Source organism: Camelus dromedarius, chromosome 14 (assembly GCF_036321535.1).
Source record: "Camelus dromedarius isolate mCamDro1 chromosome 14, mCamDro1.pat, whole genome shotgun sequence".
Taxonomy (NCBI): domain Eukaryota; kingdom Metazoa; phylum Chordata; class Mammalia; order Artiodactyla; family Camelidae; genus Camelus; species Camelus dromedarius.
The window spans coordinates 3,456,913-3,472,874 of NC_087449.1; the positions used below are offsets into that span (position 1 = coordinate 3,456,913).

A 15,962-nucleotide genomic window follows, 5' to 3' on the forward strand; every position below is an offset into this window, starting at 1 on the left:
ACTTTAAAAGGCAGGTTTATGAAATGAGGCATGTGGCAGGAGCTGCTTACCATGGAACTGTAACCACGGGTGGTGCGTTAAGCATAACAAACATGAACAAGGGAAGCCAAAGGTGGTAGAGGAGGGGAAAGGAGGCACACAAGGTACCAGCCTCCCTACACTAGCTTTCAAGTAAATGCATTAGGAGACAGGGAAGGGAGGACGATGAAATGATCACAGATTTCGATGGCCTTACTGAGCATGTTTTGATTCATTGTAAAGTAGATATTTACTTACTTGATAACTTGTATAAATATTTTCAAAAGCTTAATGTGAATTTTTTTTTGGAGACTTTGGCTTCATTAGGAAGGTGGTAAGGAAGTCCTCAAAGGCAGAAAGCTTGCTTTGGTACATTCTGTACAGGTGTGTGCTTTTTCATTTATTATTTATATTTGTATTTGCATGGATTGTTCAGGAGTGAAGATGGGGAGAGGGTTGTGATGAAAAAGGAAAGTATACCTAACATGGGACTTGTAACACCCGAAGTAGCTTACTTAAATTTTGACTTTGTGCAGTGTTTTCCAGTTTTTCAGATCCTTCATCTATGACACCTGTTCCTCTTGGGCAGTCATGATGAAGGACCCCCATAGAGTTTCAGAGTTCCTTTGTGTGCGGATAATGCTAGACGTTTCCCTACCTTTAAGACGGATGCCAGCACCACAGTGGACTCATTCTCCATGTTCACTGTGTCCCCAGAGTTCAGCTTTTCCTTCAGGACTCTGCATGATATTTTACTCGCAGATTTGTTGAAGATGCATTTTGTGAGTGGCCCTTTTTGATTCAGAATGGAAAGCATCTCCTAAAGGGAGGAAAAGAAAATACGTGGCATTTCATATCTCTCAGCCCACAGCACAGACTTCTCCTCTATTGGAGACACTTGGGGGGGGTGTGAGGCCCCAGTGCTGGAGCTGGAAGGACTAAAGCCAATTTAGAATTTTTCAGTGTCTCTACATGTATTTTCTACCCAGCAACCCATTTAACGTTCCTACGCTGTAACATTTTAAACACTTGTTTAAGCAGATTTTCCTTTTCAATGAATGTACACTGTGACGTCACACTTCTCTGCATTGAGGCCTTTGCAGAATCACCCTCTCCTTCCCCGGTCCTGTCTCATTCTTCCCCGATACAGATGCTCTTCCCCAAGTATGGACATCTTTGCCGCATTCATTTTCTGTGTGTTTATCCCCCTTTCAGTGACCGTGTACCCCAATTCTGCTTCCTGTATTCCTTGCCTCTTTTAAATCAGGCTCAAACCCCTCTCCTCCCCTCTGGGTGCATCCCCTGCTCATCAGTCTTTCCTGTCCTTTTGCTGTGTGGCTTGCAGCACAGACAGGTGACAGGTGTTGGAGTCAAGGAATCTGGAATCTGTTATGCTGTTTATCTGACCTTGGGCACAGCACATACTTTACTGAGGACTTTTTACTCTTCCTACTTGGGGATGATGATAATCACAGCTATTCTGTAAATATGCTGTGAAAGATGCAAGGACTGGGGTGGGGGGCAACATGTAACTAGTATGATACATTTCTTCATTTCTAGCATAAAATTTCTGACATCTGGTGTAGTGCTCGGAGAAATAGTGGATGGTGAATAAATGTTAACCCTGACATTTCAGTATACGAATTGTACAGAACACAAACCAAACTCTGTGACTTTCACTTGACACATTCTGTCAGGATTAAACAATTCATATTTGCCAAAGAATGAGTCTTTTTTTACTTAAACCCTTGGGTTACAAATCGAATCTATATAAGAGTTGAGTTGTAAGACTGAGTAGACTTAGATGGAGGAGACTTGAGACTAGTGTGCAGTTCAAGGAAGGAGACAAAGGGGGATGACGAGGGTGACGGGGACTCACAGAGTTTCATACACGCAGAGCCCATTGTAATGGATCTGAGCAAGTGGATGTGGGTCTTTGCTGAAACCAGTGGAATGGACAAGAGTAGTTTTTCGTGCTGTATGTGCTTTCTGACTCTGCAGTATTGAAATCAGATTTTATTCTCTGAAGTAATATTAACAAAACTTCACCAAAAGCAGGGGCTGTCTAAAGGCTTCTCCACATGGGGATGGGTTTGGGTGAGAACACATGACCTCTGATCACTGCCCTTGTCAGGAGGGCTACAGATCTAAAGGAGACCAACCAGAACTGGGGCAGGCAGCTTGTCCTCCTCACACATGTCCCCCAGAGGAGCTCCAAAGAGCTGTGTTAGATTTGCCGATGGCAGAGTTCGGCGCTGGTTGTCCTGTTGAGTACTGGGGTGCCGCCAAAAGGCCCAGTTCCTCACAGAACTTCTGTTGGCTGTCTCGTGACCTGAATGTGATGAAGATGAGAGATTATTACTAGTAGTAGTTCAATTCATTTAAACTTATTCCCAGTATTTCCATTTTACAGCACGTTTCTTGTCATGGCTAGAAGAGAGAGAAACTGAGCACCTTGTTGTATAGAATTTCCTGCAGGCTGACATTGGCTACTTGGATTCTTCTGGTGTTCATGTGTCCTTCTTCCCTGTGCCCTGCAAACTGCTAGTGAAGCCGAGAGGCTTGATCAGACTCTGGGGTGAGGGTCCCAGTGACAGCGCTTCCCAGACAGCGCTCTCTCTTGCCTCTTCCCTGCGTCATGTGGGTCACTTAAGCTGTAGTTATACAAGGTTCCTGACAAGTATTGTCAGTGGATTCTAGTGTCAGATGTCACTGTAAAAGCTAAAAAGATTTGATATTCCCTAACAAGCAGTTAAGTCATCACCTACTTTCATAAGAGGTTTTTTCCCACTCTGAGATTTTCTGTTTGGCTTTCTGAGTAGCCAGTGATGGTCAGCCTCCTCCCATCAAAAGGATCTGCCTTTTGTAATACAAGCTGCCTGACCCTAGAATCCTCGAGGCCACTTCAGGCTAAGGCCATAATAGTATCCAATTCAACTCCATGACTTTGCACCACTGGGGTTCTTCCATGGCAGCTGCGTCTAAGTCATACAGTCATCTGACCACCTCTTGTGAGGGTCTGAGATGCTGGACCAAACAAGGGGATAAGTACAGTGTGTTCCCAAGCTGGAAGAAGCTCGTGTTTTATTAAGACATACAGTAGTGGACACACACAGTTTTATGTAGGAAGAGCTCCTGGCACACAGAGGACAGTCGGCCTGGAGGAATGAAAACAAACACAAAAACCCAACCTTCCTAGACATGAGTTGGGTCTTGATTTCAGACCTTTAGGGTTTCTCTGAGCTTGATCTTCAGTAGGTACTGGGTGCTCACCTGTACTGTCCCTGCACCCCCACACGGAGAAGCAGCTCTGTGCATGAGTTTGGTGTCAGGAGCAGAGACGTGAGCCAAGAGAAGACACCTGAGGAAGGGAAGGGGCTCCCCTCTCCGCTGCTGGCTCCTGGCTGGGTGCCTGGGCTTCAGGACGAATTGGCCTTGAATCTCTGGGGACCTCTTCTCCAAGAGGATGGCCTCCAGGAGGGCAGAAGGAGAGGCAGAGTCCTCTGGTCCCTGTGGCAGGAGCGCAGTAGCTGGAAGATGGCTGATTTTAATGCTGTGTGGATGTTCATGGCCTGTGTGGAGATAAAGTAAATACAGATTCAGGCTGCTGGCGATGGGTGTGGTCAGACCCACCTTACCATGAGCGTGGGCACCACACTGATGTGGCTGCCATTCTTGTAGGGGTTCTGGGCAAAGAGGTCTGTGTCTCCTGAATGAGCATGAAGTGGGCTGACCTGAAGGACCCCCTGCAAAAGCAAGGTGCCGAAGCAAAAGAGTTTGAAAAGTAAAGAGAAAACTCTTCTCAGACACGGTGCTTTACTTGGAATGTGTAGCTGTGTCCGTGCATTGCACAGCGTTGACTTGCCCTGTGTTTCCCCCTGAGGGTGTTGACGGCCTCCTAATTTCTGCCTTGACAGCCGCACTAGATCTGCATGTCTTAGGCAAGTTGCTGGCCTTACATCCCTGCTTTTAACTGCTTACCCCTACTTAGTCTCATAAAGGCCAAATTAATGCATTAATAATCATTGGTGCTTAATGTTCTTTACAAAATGGGACTGTGTGTGTTAGGGATTGCTGTGTTGTCTGTTGTCTCACGCATGTCAACTCAACAAACAGATTTTTCGTTTTGTCAGCTCAGTAGCCAGAGCTGCTCAACAGCAGCAGGGAGGTTTGTCTCTGAGTTTCCCTCCCACTGCTGCCTTCCCCTCAAGGGGCCCTGCCGGGGAAGGATTAGACATGAGGCTGCACGTTGTTGGAAACTCAAAAGCAAAGTGCAAGTCAGTGTTTACAGAATGGAGAACTTCCCAGAAAATCAGTGGGTACTGCCAAGTGATTTGTTCTGCTTGTTCGTGCTTCAATTTCTTAGGCTCCATAGAATTCTCAAGGCCCCTGTGCACTGATGTGGATTCCATTTTTAAAGAATAGAATGAATGTTCCTTGTCTTTGATTTCAGATTTATTATTGAATGTAACTTGGGGAGCTCTTGCCTTTGCTTTTCATGTGGTGCAGATGCAAGTTCAGTGCTCTGTTCAGAACAAAAGTCATAGTGACTTGCAACTGTTAATAGAAAGGAAGCTTCCGTTACATCAATAAAATACAACCAACAGACCAGGATTGAGAATTCAGAGTGTGTAAAAAATGCCCGCAGAGTGACTGCCGAGGTGTCATCAGGAGTGACAGGCTCTTAGGGGTTCTTAGAGCAGCCGTGCTGTATGAAGCCATCCTCAGGCTGCAAGTTGCCATCTACATGAGTCTATGTAATTAGTGCCTTTTATTTAAATATACCTCACTATTCAGTTTTTTTCACTTTATTGCTGACCAACATTTACAAAGATATCAACATTAAAAAGAATCATGAATAGTGGAGGGGACTTTAGTCCTCAGCTATGTGCTTGATGACCCCATATATTCTAAGACTAGGAATGTACACTTCATAGGAAAAGCTTGGTTGTTTGGATTTTCCAGATCGTTTGAAAATGTTCTTGAGATCACTAGAAAAAGAGTAATAGCCCCATAGGATTTTTAAATGGATTTAAAAAAAAAAAAAAAGAAAGATACTGCTTGTAAGACGGAGGCCCTAGGTTTTCTAGCAGGAGTCGCTGTTCCGTTACTGTATTGCGGGGTCTGCTGCAGACCCTGCCCTTCACCTTGTTTTAATCCCTCTATTTTCATGGACCGCCCTGCACAGACTTCCTGATCCAAGGATAGGTATCATTATTTGAGCTCATTTGCTCTAGTAACTGTTTTAGGGGAAGTGTGATGTATTTATAAAAAGCTCAAGAGGAATGCTGGTAAAGTCAGCTGGAGAAACAGCCAAGTGCAGGTGGTTCAGGCCGTGAAGGCTTGAAGAGTCTGAGTGTGATTATGTCATTTTCTTTTCTGATGCTGAGAAAAGTTTTGGGCATGGAGCAGGTGTTAACTAAATATTGGATTCAGAGGCATGGCTGGATCTTAGAAGATTCTCATAAAATAGAGGCTACTTAGTGGTTGGGAAATGGAACAGAGAACTTGAAGACTGGAATATGGAAAATAATGTGTGAGGGAAAGATATTCCGATTTGTGTTGTTTTCTTGCCTATGTAATGAAGGAAGGAAATGAGTAAGTAAGTTAATAAAGTTTTCCAAGATAGCTCTGTTTGTCAAGGAAAAAAGTAGTGAAGAAAAATTCACTTTCTCTCTCCAACTAGACTATAAGCTGGAGAATGAAGAGATGTTAATATCCATGCTGGTAGAGCAAGTGCCTGGGGTTATCGAATAAATGTAGAATGAGTATCGCATGAGAGTTTCATTGTTGAGGATATTTAAGCTTCAGACTGACTAACTGTCACTTTGAGAGTTTAGGGTTACAGTTTCTTCTGCAATCAGCCCACCTTAGGTTTCCCTGACACTTACCAGTGAGTGGGTATGAGGCCTTTTTCTTGCCAGCAGTCACCCACAGCTGGTAGTCTTTCTCAGAGCCCTTGGAGACAGAAAAGAACTATGTGTCACTGCAGATCTTTCCCAGTAGGTACTTGAGCACTTTCCTTCAGCACTTACATATTTCCAAAAAGAAAGAATTTGGGCCCGTAGAAATGGTATTTCATCCAGGGGGGTGGAACAGTTTTTGAGTTAGCAGTCCTGATACCAGTAATAACTCCTGGTCCTTCTTGCAGCCTCCAACAGGCCAAGTGAGCTTTTTGTCCCTTTTGATAAAGGCTGAGGATCTAGGGAACCACAGTGTGAACAGCCCTGTCCTTTGTGGGTGGTCCATGACATAAAAAAGTCATGGCAGTGCCCCTTCGCTGTGGAGGGAAAGTCTAATCTCAAGAGTCTTCCTTTTTACTGTCTCCAGACTCCTTAGAGAATGTTGGCCTTTCCTGTAAATGCCCCCAGACAAGCATGTTGTCCAGAGCCACGTACTCTGCCAAGACTGTTCTTGTGCAAGAAAAACTTGAAGGCAGCATCGGCTCGGCAGCTGTGAGCGAAAGGAGGGAAGTGCCCAAGAGGCCTTGAGACGGGAAAGAAAAGTCAGCCCAGGGGCTTTAGTGCCATCCAGCCCCGCGCCAGGGGGACGGGGGACAAGGACTCTGACCTAGAGCACAAGTGAGACGCAAAAAACTCTCTCCCAGCAGAATGACTGCCTAGAAATTCTAGAAATGCCATTTGAAACAAGTCTAAATCATAAGGGCTGCTGCATTATTGTTAAGAGTCCTCCAGGGGAACATAAAGCAACACATGTGTGAAAGGGTGTTGGTCGCAGGTCCTGTGCTTGTCATGTCACAGTAACAGGATGTTTTCCCATTTACAGAGAATGGTATGTAAGCAGATATGTTTACTTCAGTTCTGTCCATCTGAATGTCAGCCCCCCTGCCGTTTTTCCCTTGCACAACTTCATCCTCTAGTACAGCCATGTCTTTCACCAGAAAAATTTTACAAGTGACAGCAGACCTAGCAAAACATGAAGGAGCAGACACTGGAAGGCAAGACAAGGTGAAAGCAGTGTGTACACACACGTCCCCAGATCCACGGTCTTATTCACAACTTGTCTCCTTTACCAGCTGACAAGAGGCATTAACCGTCTCCTCCTCAGGACCTGCCTCAAGGGGATGTCGCTTCTAGCCAGTGATCTTCATGTCAAACTTTACAGGAAAGCACCTCATTTAGGATTTATCATAGCAAGATTGAGTCCTCAGGTGAGAATCAGGATAAATGCGGATTGGAGTGGAGGTATAGGGACAAAGATACAGAAAGAACAGTCCAGTGGAGTAGGAACTATCTGGACTCATACAAGTATTTTCCCATCTGGTATGTAATGTATACAGTAAAGAGGACGGTACTAGTTCTCTAAAGTTACCGCCCGCATTCGTTATGCTATCACTTTAAACTCGCACAGAATTTTAACGGGGCTACAAGACTAACACTACTGTACAGGCTGATAATCTGGCTCTGCTGCTTTCAATTTCTAAATTCAGGGGGACAGAATATGACTTGCCTGTTTGTAATAGTCCGCTGTCTCATGATGGGAGGTACACCAGACACACAGACACACACAGACACACAGACACACACACACACACACACCCCTTTCAAAAATAAACTTGGATTCTAACTAAAAAGAACTTGCAGGTAACTTACAGCGATTCCTAGCTTTGAGAGTGACAGGTTGATGACATCATTCACTGTGTGTGTATTCAATATTCGTATTGTTATAGACTTAAAAAAATGAGAAACATTGCTCTAAATTAAAAAAAATTAAAACAGGTGAGTAAATAGTTACTGTAAAATTAGGATCCATATTCTACAGGCAAAGCTTGCATTCAGGCAGTGACACAGTGCAGCACATGTAGAGCCCAGCCCCCTAATTAAAACTGACATTCATTTGTTTCTATAACATGAAGTTAGTAAACAGCATTTCAGTAAAATAGGTGTTTCTTTGAAAGGATTTGTGGTGCACAAAATATGACAGCTTAAGCTAGAAAGAAAGGCTGAGAATTCCAAGAGGGCACACGGGCTGGTCCGCAGCACATCACAGCTGGTTCAGTTAATGATACAGTGGGGACATGAATGGTCAGTGTTAAATTTGTAAGTCATAGCTGTCTGGCTGTTGCTTGAGAGAATATCCTTAAGTGTTTAAGGGTAACAGGCCATGGTGTGTATACAATCCTCAGAAATACTTAGACACATACACGTACAGAGGGTAATAGAGGGGACAGCAAGAAATCAGGCAAAACATTACTAAATAGGTGAGTCTAGGTAAAGGGTATTTGGGGTGGTCTTTGTATTATTTTTATTTTTGTGACTTTTCTGCAAGTTTTCAGTTATTCCAGATATTACATCACAGAAAAAATAAAAACTGGAAACAACCCAAACTACAATTATGTAAGTGGTGGTACAGTTAGAAGACCATGTTTAATACCAATAGGAAATACCTGTTTGTGAAAATCTCTGTATTACAAGCCAGTGTAATTGCTGTTAGAAGGACCCGGAGACATAGTATGGACACTTTAAAGACACTGTTCTTTCCATGCTTAAGCGCTGTCTCTCTGGTGGGTTCTTCTTGCTTCATATTGCCTAGGACTCACTTTTTATATATGCAAGGACACATTTTCCCAGAAAAATCCATGTTCCCATGTAGTACTTTCTAAATACTCTCTCTCTCCCTCCCCTTTCTTATTTTGTCCCTTCCATTCCCCTGTCCTCTCTTTCTCTGTCTCTCTATCCCTTTGATTTTACTAAGTCAGGGACCTGGAATTTAAGTTAATGGTCCTGAAAACACTTACACAGGCACAGTTATTGATGTCCTCGGTAAAGATTTTGAGGGGAATGCTTTTTGGCTGCTCCTTCTCCTTGGCCAGATCGATGTACCTAAAGCGGAGTCAGTGAATTAACTCTTAGCTTGTTTCAAGTCAATGTATGTTGCTAATCCTTAAAGTATACTTGGTTATTTTGAAAAGTGTATGGAAAGATTCAGCAAAATCAAATCAGGGGCTGGGAGAAAAGATGCAGAAATATTTCAGGAAAATCAGATATGACCCAGAGAAGAACCGGTTGCCCTGTCATTGTAAGATTTGGGCAGCAGATACAGTCCTCAGAGCTTTTCCTGTCTAGATCGGAGGGACCCTGGCACATTCCTGGTTTCAAGGGGAGGAAGGCACAGTTGCTTTGAGAATCAGGACAGTATGTAGGCTTCATTTCTGGGAATTCAGTATATATGTTGAGAATCGTGTTAGCGCCAAGCATTAGGACGGAGAGACGGGAAAGAGGAGAGTGATGACCAGAACGAGCAAAGAAGCAGAACGTGCATGTGAGGGAGAGCGCATCAGTTACAGGAGCTGCAGGGGCAGAGCTCCCAGTGTCTGAGGACAGTGTAACAGTTCCCACCAAGGAGAGGAAGGAGAGTGTCGGGGGCCCTGCCTGGAAGGGATTTGCACTCTTTTCTCATGGATAAAAGATGTACAATATGTGTACTGACAAAGTACCTCTCAAGGAAGGCGCGCCATCTGTCCCTTCTTTCTGAAGAACTGCAATGTTAAACATTGGGAGAAGGAAATTAAACTACATAAAACACTTGTACTAACATGTTAAACACTGTTCCAGATAAATATATCAGCGTCCTGTGGTTACTGATGGGGCTGCATGTGTAAGTGTTACCCTCCTCATAACTGGGCTTGTGATAGGCCCTGCTCTTTTATAAGCAAGGTTACAGTGATGGGAAGTAGGTCTTAAAGTGGAAGAGCAGTTGGTTTGGAATCTGAACACCGAAGTTCAGCTCTGTATGATGCAAGCTGTGTCATCGTGGGCGAGTCATTTAACCACTCTGAGCTCCAGGTTCCGACACTGAAAAAGGGTTAATCATGCCCCAGGGTGTTCCTTCAGCTGGACGTGCTATTTACAGATAAAGAGCTGTACTATTTGAGTTAAATCATACTGAAGAATTGGCTTTTGAATGAAACTCTGTTGTCCCCAAAACAAGAGGATCTTTTTAGGAAAAAACCCTACCATATTGTATTCCTTGATGCGTATAGCATCTAGCCAGTTGTAATTCATTAAATTAGTGCTTCATGACTATAACCCTCTGATCAAGATCAATGTGCCTATTGCTAAATTATTAAAGATTCATGTTGTCTCTTCTACAGTCTCTGCAGCATTTAATCTCCAAAGCTGAAATGCTTTAACATCCATTGCCAGATGGGTTTACCACCTACTAAGCTTTTATTTATTGTCATAAATTACATGTAGCATCAGATTGCCCATTCATGACCTTCAGTACATTAACAGTGTTGTGCAGCCATCACTATGATCTCATTCTGGAATGTTTTCATCACCCAAAAGCAAAAAAAAAAAATCTTGTGTCCATTAAGCACTGACTTCTGACTCCACCCCCATCCTCAGCCTCCACCCCACCTTTTGTTTATCCATTCCTCAGTAAACACTTAGGTCGTTTCTACTTTTTTTTTTTTTTTTTTTTGGCTACTATGGATAACGTTGCTCTGAACATTTCTGTATAAATTTTTGTGTGGATGTGTGTTTTTATTTCTCATGGCTGTTGTAAAGGGGCTGCCACATGTTTTCTCCCTACCAGTAGCACTGCTCCTGCCTTCCCTATCACCATGCCAGGACCCGATTCATCAGGAAAGTAGAATGCCCACGGATCTCCCCACCCTGTGTATATCCATGGACACAGCTTGTAATTACTCAGGCCAGTCTGCAGAAGAGTAAAACAGCAAATAGCCAGGCACTAGGTGCCAGGCAGAGTTACTGCCTTATATGTGTTTATGCAGCCTTTGAACCAGTATAACGTGTGAACTTGACTTCTACATTTTCCCCGTCACTAGAAAAAATGTTTCTTGGACACTTCCTTATCAAAACCTTTGCATATTCCCAAGTGAAACTGGTTCCTTTCACCTGCAACGTGGAAAAGATATTAAACAATAGCAACCATTAATCTTTAGAGAAGTAATTCATTGAAAGAAAATATGTAGAGAATGATACAAATACATGATTCTTCCCAAACAGCTTTGGGAATTTTCTTTAAGTCAACAGCTGCAGTCTTGAATTTCATAAATTAACAACATGGTAACATTTTAGTTGTCTTATGTTTATGATGATAGGTGAGGTTTTGGTAGCATGGGGTGAGGAGGACAAGACAGAAGAGTTGAGTGCGTGTGATGCACACTCTGTGTGCATAAGGAGAATGAGATTTGGGCTGTGGTTGTTCCAGGTGGCAGATGTGAAAAGTTCCATCACCCCCCTGTGAACCTAGAAGTGCTGACTCAGGATGGCCACCTTCCCCATCCTCAGTCCAACCAAGAATGTGTCTTGGTAAACTGACCTGCCCTCCATGGAATCACACCTTTGTTTTAAGATTGTCACCTGTCTGTAGACACCAAAGAAGACAGTCCGTGCACAGCAATTAGGACAATCTAATACTTGATGATTCATTTCATTTCTATAATTAAATCCTGTCTTTAAAGGAATTAGCTTGGGAGTGTAAAGGCAATTTTTCAAATATAATTCGACTACTTGATAGTACTTGCTCAAGAATGATATTCTGGGGATTTAGAAACAGAGGTGCTCCCTGGGCATTGGGGGCAGGCTGTGAGAGAGGACCCTGGAGACCTGACCTCATCAGCCTCCTTCCACTTACAGGAACACCACGGACACGTGAGCTTCCGCTCCCCAAGGGGCTCCTATAGCCCACTTGAAAAACCACGGATCAAAACTAAAGGAAAGTCCTCCAGTAGTTCCCCCTATTTACCATCAATTGCACATAAAAACCTTTCTGAGGGGTACGGTACGTGGCATACAAATGTCATCATGGGAGTTCAGAGCATGAGTCACTGACTTAATATATAATCTAATTAAACTGTTTTCCTTTTTAACTCATGTAATAGACAGGACCAAGCTATAGGTCTTACTTAAAGGTGGCCACAAAGTTCATTGTGGGCCAACCCAAGACAAAAGACTTGGGTGCATTGATGGCTTCCCCTGCTTTGTTTGTGCAGTCTCCAGTCCACATGTTGTTCAGTGGGATTTCGTATTTGATCTTAAAGTTCCGTTTGTACCTGCGAAGGTAACCAGGCAAGACTTCTGTTAGTTTGTTTCTTAAATGTAATGGAGCCACAATGTTCATGCTGAAATGCTTGTCTCGCTGCTCTAGGCAAAGCATGGCTCCTTTATCTCTTTGACCCTCTGTGCACAGCACAGGGAGTGGTTAGATAGGCCTTTGCCAAGTGTGTGTTGAACAGAGGCTGGCCAGGAAGGCCCTGAAAATACTTCGATGGTAGCAAATAGGCATTTTTCTGAATGATGAGAATTGAGAATGGACCATGGTTTATATTGTAGAGATCAGAGAACCGTTAAATCATTTATTCTTATATTTGTTATTATATATGTAATTTTTATAATTGTTATAATTAACTTATTATTCATTCATGTCTTTCTTCAAAAAGTGTTGGAGGACTGAACTGTTTCTGCCTATTCCCTTTTGACTTCTGACATCACATGACCGTAGCTGTTGGCTAATTCACACATGCAATGCTCAAGCAGGCCTAGGGTGTGATCACAGCTCCACGCCACATGAGGGATGCCCAGAGAACTTGGGCCTGGTGCTCTGGGAAGCCCTGCTATTCAGAACCACATGTTGAAATACTCAGGGCTAAATGAGCTCAGAGACCCCTCATGTGCAGGAATTTCTGTGACTCCACCGATTTATGGAACAGTTAAGCTACAGCTCTTCAGTGGGGTTTGTGGAATGAAAATAATTTCTCAGGAAGCCCACCTGAAAGGTCTAGACACAAAGCTCGGGGCACCATGAGTGTAAATACGATGGAAACTCACCTTCTGATACAAGATGTTCTTTTGCTACATTCTGTTTCATCAGTTTTACTCTATGTCTGCGTGTTTGAAGATTTTTATGAAACACAACTGTCAGATAAAATTATGTTTCTAGACAGTAACTGTAAAGTCATTATCAAGATAAAAATATGTGGCGGTGGGAATGATAGATACATATCTGCTAGATTTTACACATTCTTCTTCTAATGTAGGCATCTATGTGTATAGACTCTCAAGGTACCATGTGGGAACTTTCAGATATACTGACCTGGAAAAACTTACTTCAGTAATTCTCTCCTTAGTTCAATAAGGTACCAAGATTATGCACTCTCTTGAACCTAAACCGAGAAGTTATCCAAAAACCCAGAGCATGGCTTCACAAATGACTCTCCTGTAACACTGAGCACTTACCATATGCCAAGCACTGTTCTAAATATTTTATAAACGTTATTTCATTTAATTGCCAAACAACCACACCATATAGTCATTATTTGCCCCATTTTATAGGTGAGGGAACTCACAGAGAGGCTAAGTAAATTGCCAAAAGCAACAAAAAAGGGGTTGGAACCCAGACAGCCTAACTCAGGAGCCTATTCTGACAACCACTTGGCATCCATGGGTGTTGCCCTGTAGTTCCCTGAAGTACCCACCTCCACCTCTTTCCTCTTTTCCTAGAGCCACTAGGTTTTCTGATGGGACTGTTCTTTGATTTGGGGAGTGAGATGATAAATCTCATGACATTGTATCAAAAAAGCCAGATGTTAGCATGGAAATATTTTAAATGTATCACAAGGAAGCTTTCTGGTCTAGGGCATTCTCCTAGGGCCTGACTGTTTCTTCACATCCAGTCACCTGCTCTGAGATTTTCTCAGTAGAAATTAGAGGATGAATCTCATGTTAAGTGGCTCAGGAAGAGAAGGGTGAAGAGGACTCAAGTTTCCATTTCTATCTTGTGTCCCCTGTTATGATGTATTAACAAGACAGGTGCCCCTCCCTTCTCCTGCCCCTTAACCTTTATACCAGAGGGTGAGCCCCGTGAGCTGTGGGGTTTATAAGGTCCTAGGAAGCTTCCCCCTTTCTAAGGTAGAGGTGTTTCCTGAGATGCTTGGAAGCTGGGGTCAGGAAGTATTCTATAAGTATCTGTCCTTTCACTGCTAAGTTTTCAGTAACCTTCATCTTTAGAGTTAAATAAAATGTGTCTTTCATTGTCTCTGTGTTCTTTACTAACTAAATTTGAGGATAGTGATGTGTAAAGATGGGGTCCGCTCTGTGCAATCCCCATTTGCAAATTCTTCATGGGCCTCTACTAGTATTAATATCTTAACGTTTATCATGGAGATCCTGTTTTAAAAACTAAACTACTCGTTTGGTAGAAAATAACTTACTGAGCATTCTAGTGAATATCAGAAGTGATACTGAAGGCTGTATCTGGCCGCAAGGCTTGAGAACAGAAGTGTCTAATGTATGTAGTCGGAAAATGATGACAAAAACCTCAAAAGAATTTTCACTGAATTTTAGCATCTCACACAACTGGAGAAACATTTGTGAAGAAAGAAACGTTGAAGCCCCCTTTATTATTACACACAAACTGAAATTTCCTTCTTACGACCAAATACAAACGTAGCAGTTAGTCAGCTGTTCCATTTGTGCTGGCTTCTGAAGTAGAAATCCCAAGATGACTTAGTTTCCAGCTGAACTGCAAGGTGAGCTGAGGAGGAAAGGAAGCTTAGTTCCCCTCACCCACCCTTCTTATGGCTAATTGGAAAAACTAGGTGGTAAACTCAGATTATTAAGCTGAACAGCATAAATACAACTTTATGATTATCGGGAGAGCATAGTATGTGCGTGCTTGGTGTTCGAGATCAATGCTTTATCCCCGTACAGGAACAGTTGCCTCTTCTCCTTCCTCCAGCCTGTTTGGAGCTTGGCCGGGCCGAACATGATCACAATACATTGGGTGCCTTCAAACGGTGACACATTGTCCCTGTGGGCGTCCACCGCAGTAGAAGGGCTTTCCCTGCAAAACATCAAACACCACAGAACAGCAAGTCATTGGTCCCATATCTGATGGAGTTTATGTTACATGTCAATGCTGACACTAAAAATTAGCCTCAATCTCCCGAACAGGGCTTCACAGCTCCAAATCAGGAGTTAGTAAGTTACAGAAAGTGACTGAAAGGAATGAGGTCGCTTAGGGGGTTGATGTGGATGGAAAACAGTTTCAGGAACAAAGTGCCAAGGCATGGCACTCTTAGAGGTGGGGAAGAGGAGAAAAGAGCGAAGTTGATTCGTAAACTGGAAGAGGAACAGAGACTTAAGTGAAGAGTGTATTACAAGAAGGTAAAAAACTAGTCAAAACCTAGGAAAACCCAAATAGGATAATTTTTGGCCTAACATAGATAAAGTTATTTGAAGATTACAGAGAAGTAATTACAGTTTGGTTTCCTTTTAACACAAAAGTTTAAATAACTGAGGATTCTGGTAAATTGTAATGTAAATCAATATTTAGATTTTTGGGAAACATTCTCAAAGTTCAACAAATGATACTGGAGTCATTAAAATGTTTCTAAACATGAGGAATTGCTTCGCTGTTATTTGGCTAAGCTACAGCTAAGCTCTAACAGAGCTTCCGGTCGTAATAGGTGAAACACCTGAATTGAACTGAGCTTAAAAACTGATACATAGACCAGAGATTATCATAAGTCTACAGAAAAGTCTTTCCCATGAAGTCAAGAAAGTGAGCCCCACCCCCAACCAAGAACGTCAAACCTGCTGCCTTGTGCTTAGCAGCGCTGAATCTTACAGACACAGGTAGCTTTTCATGAAACCAATGCTGAAGGTGAAAAGGAGTTCATATATTTTAGAGGCAACAAAGCACCTCCTAGGACCACCAGTCTGCTCTGAAAATCAAAAATAGTGTCTGTACATGTATGTATGACCGCACTATTATGCTGTACCCCAGAAACGAACACAGCTCTGTCAACTGACTCCACTTCAATTAAAAAGTTGCACAGGATATAATGTAATTAAGAAATGGAATGGTAACACTGAAAAAATAGTGTATTAAAAGATTACCTTATACGGTGAAACCTTGAATGATCACCTACAAGCTCATTGCTTGCGGTGAAC

General features: G+C 42.8%; 1 long non-coding RNA gene across 2 annotated transcripts; it reads right to left on the reverse strand.

Moving 5' to 3' along the window:
* Window positions 1-27: 27 nt before the first annotated feature.
* LOC105099253 (uncharacterized) lies at window positions 28-10,438 on the reverse strand. 2 transcript variants are annotated; one of them, XR_010383757.1, is made up of 6 exons: window positions 9,476-10,438; window positions 8,777-8,861; window positions 5,910-5,976; window positions 3,292-3,590; window positions 2,181-2,350; window positions 28-838 (listed from the first exon to the last, which is right to left on the reverse strand). It is a non-coding gene; the product is annotated as an uncharacterized LOC105099253 (long non-coding RNA). The 2 variants fall into 2 exon arrangements; XR_010383756.1 differs by having other exon boundaries at window positions 8,777-10,438.
* Window positions 10,439-15,962: the final 5,524 nt, after the last annotated feature.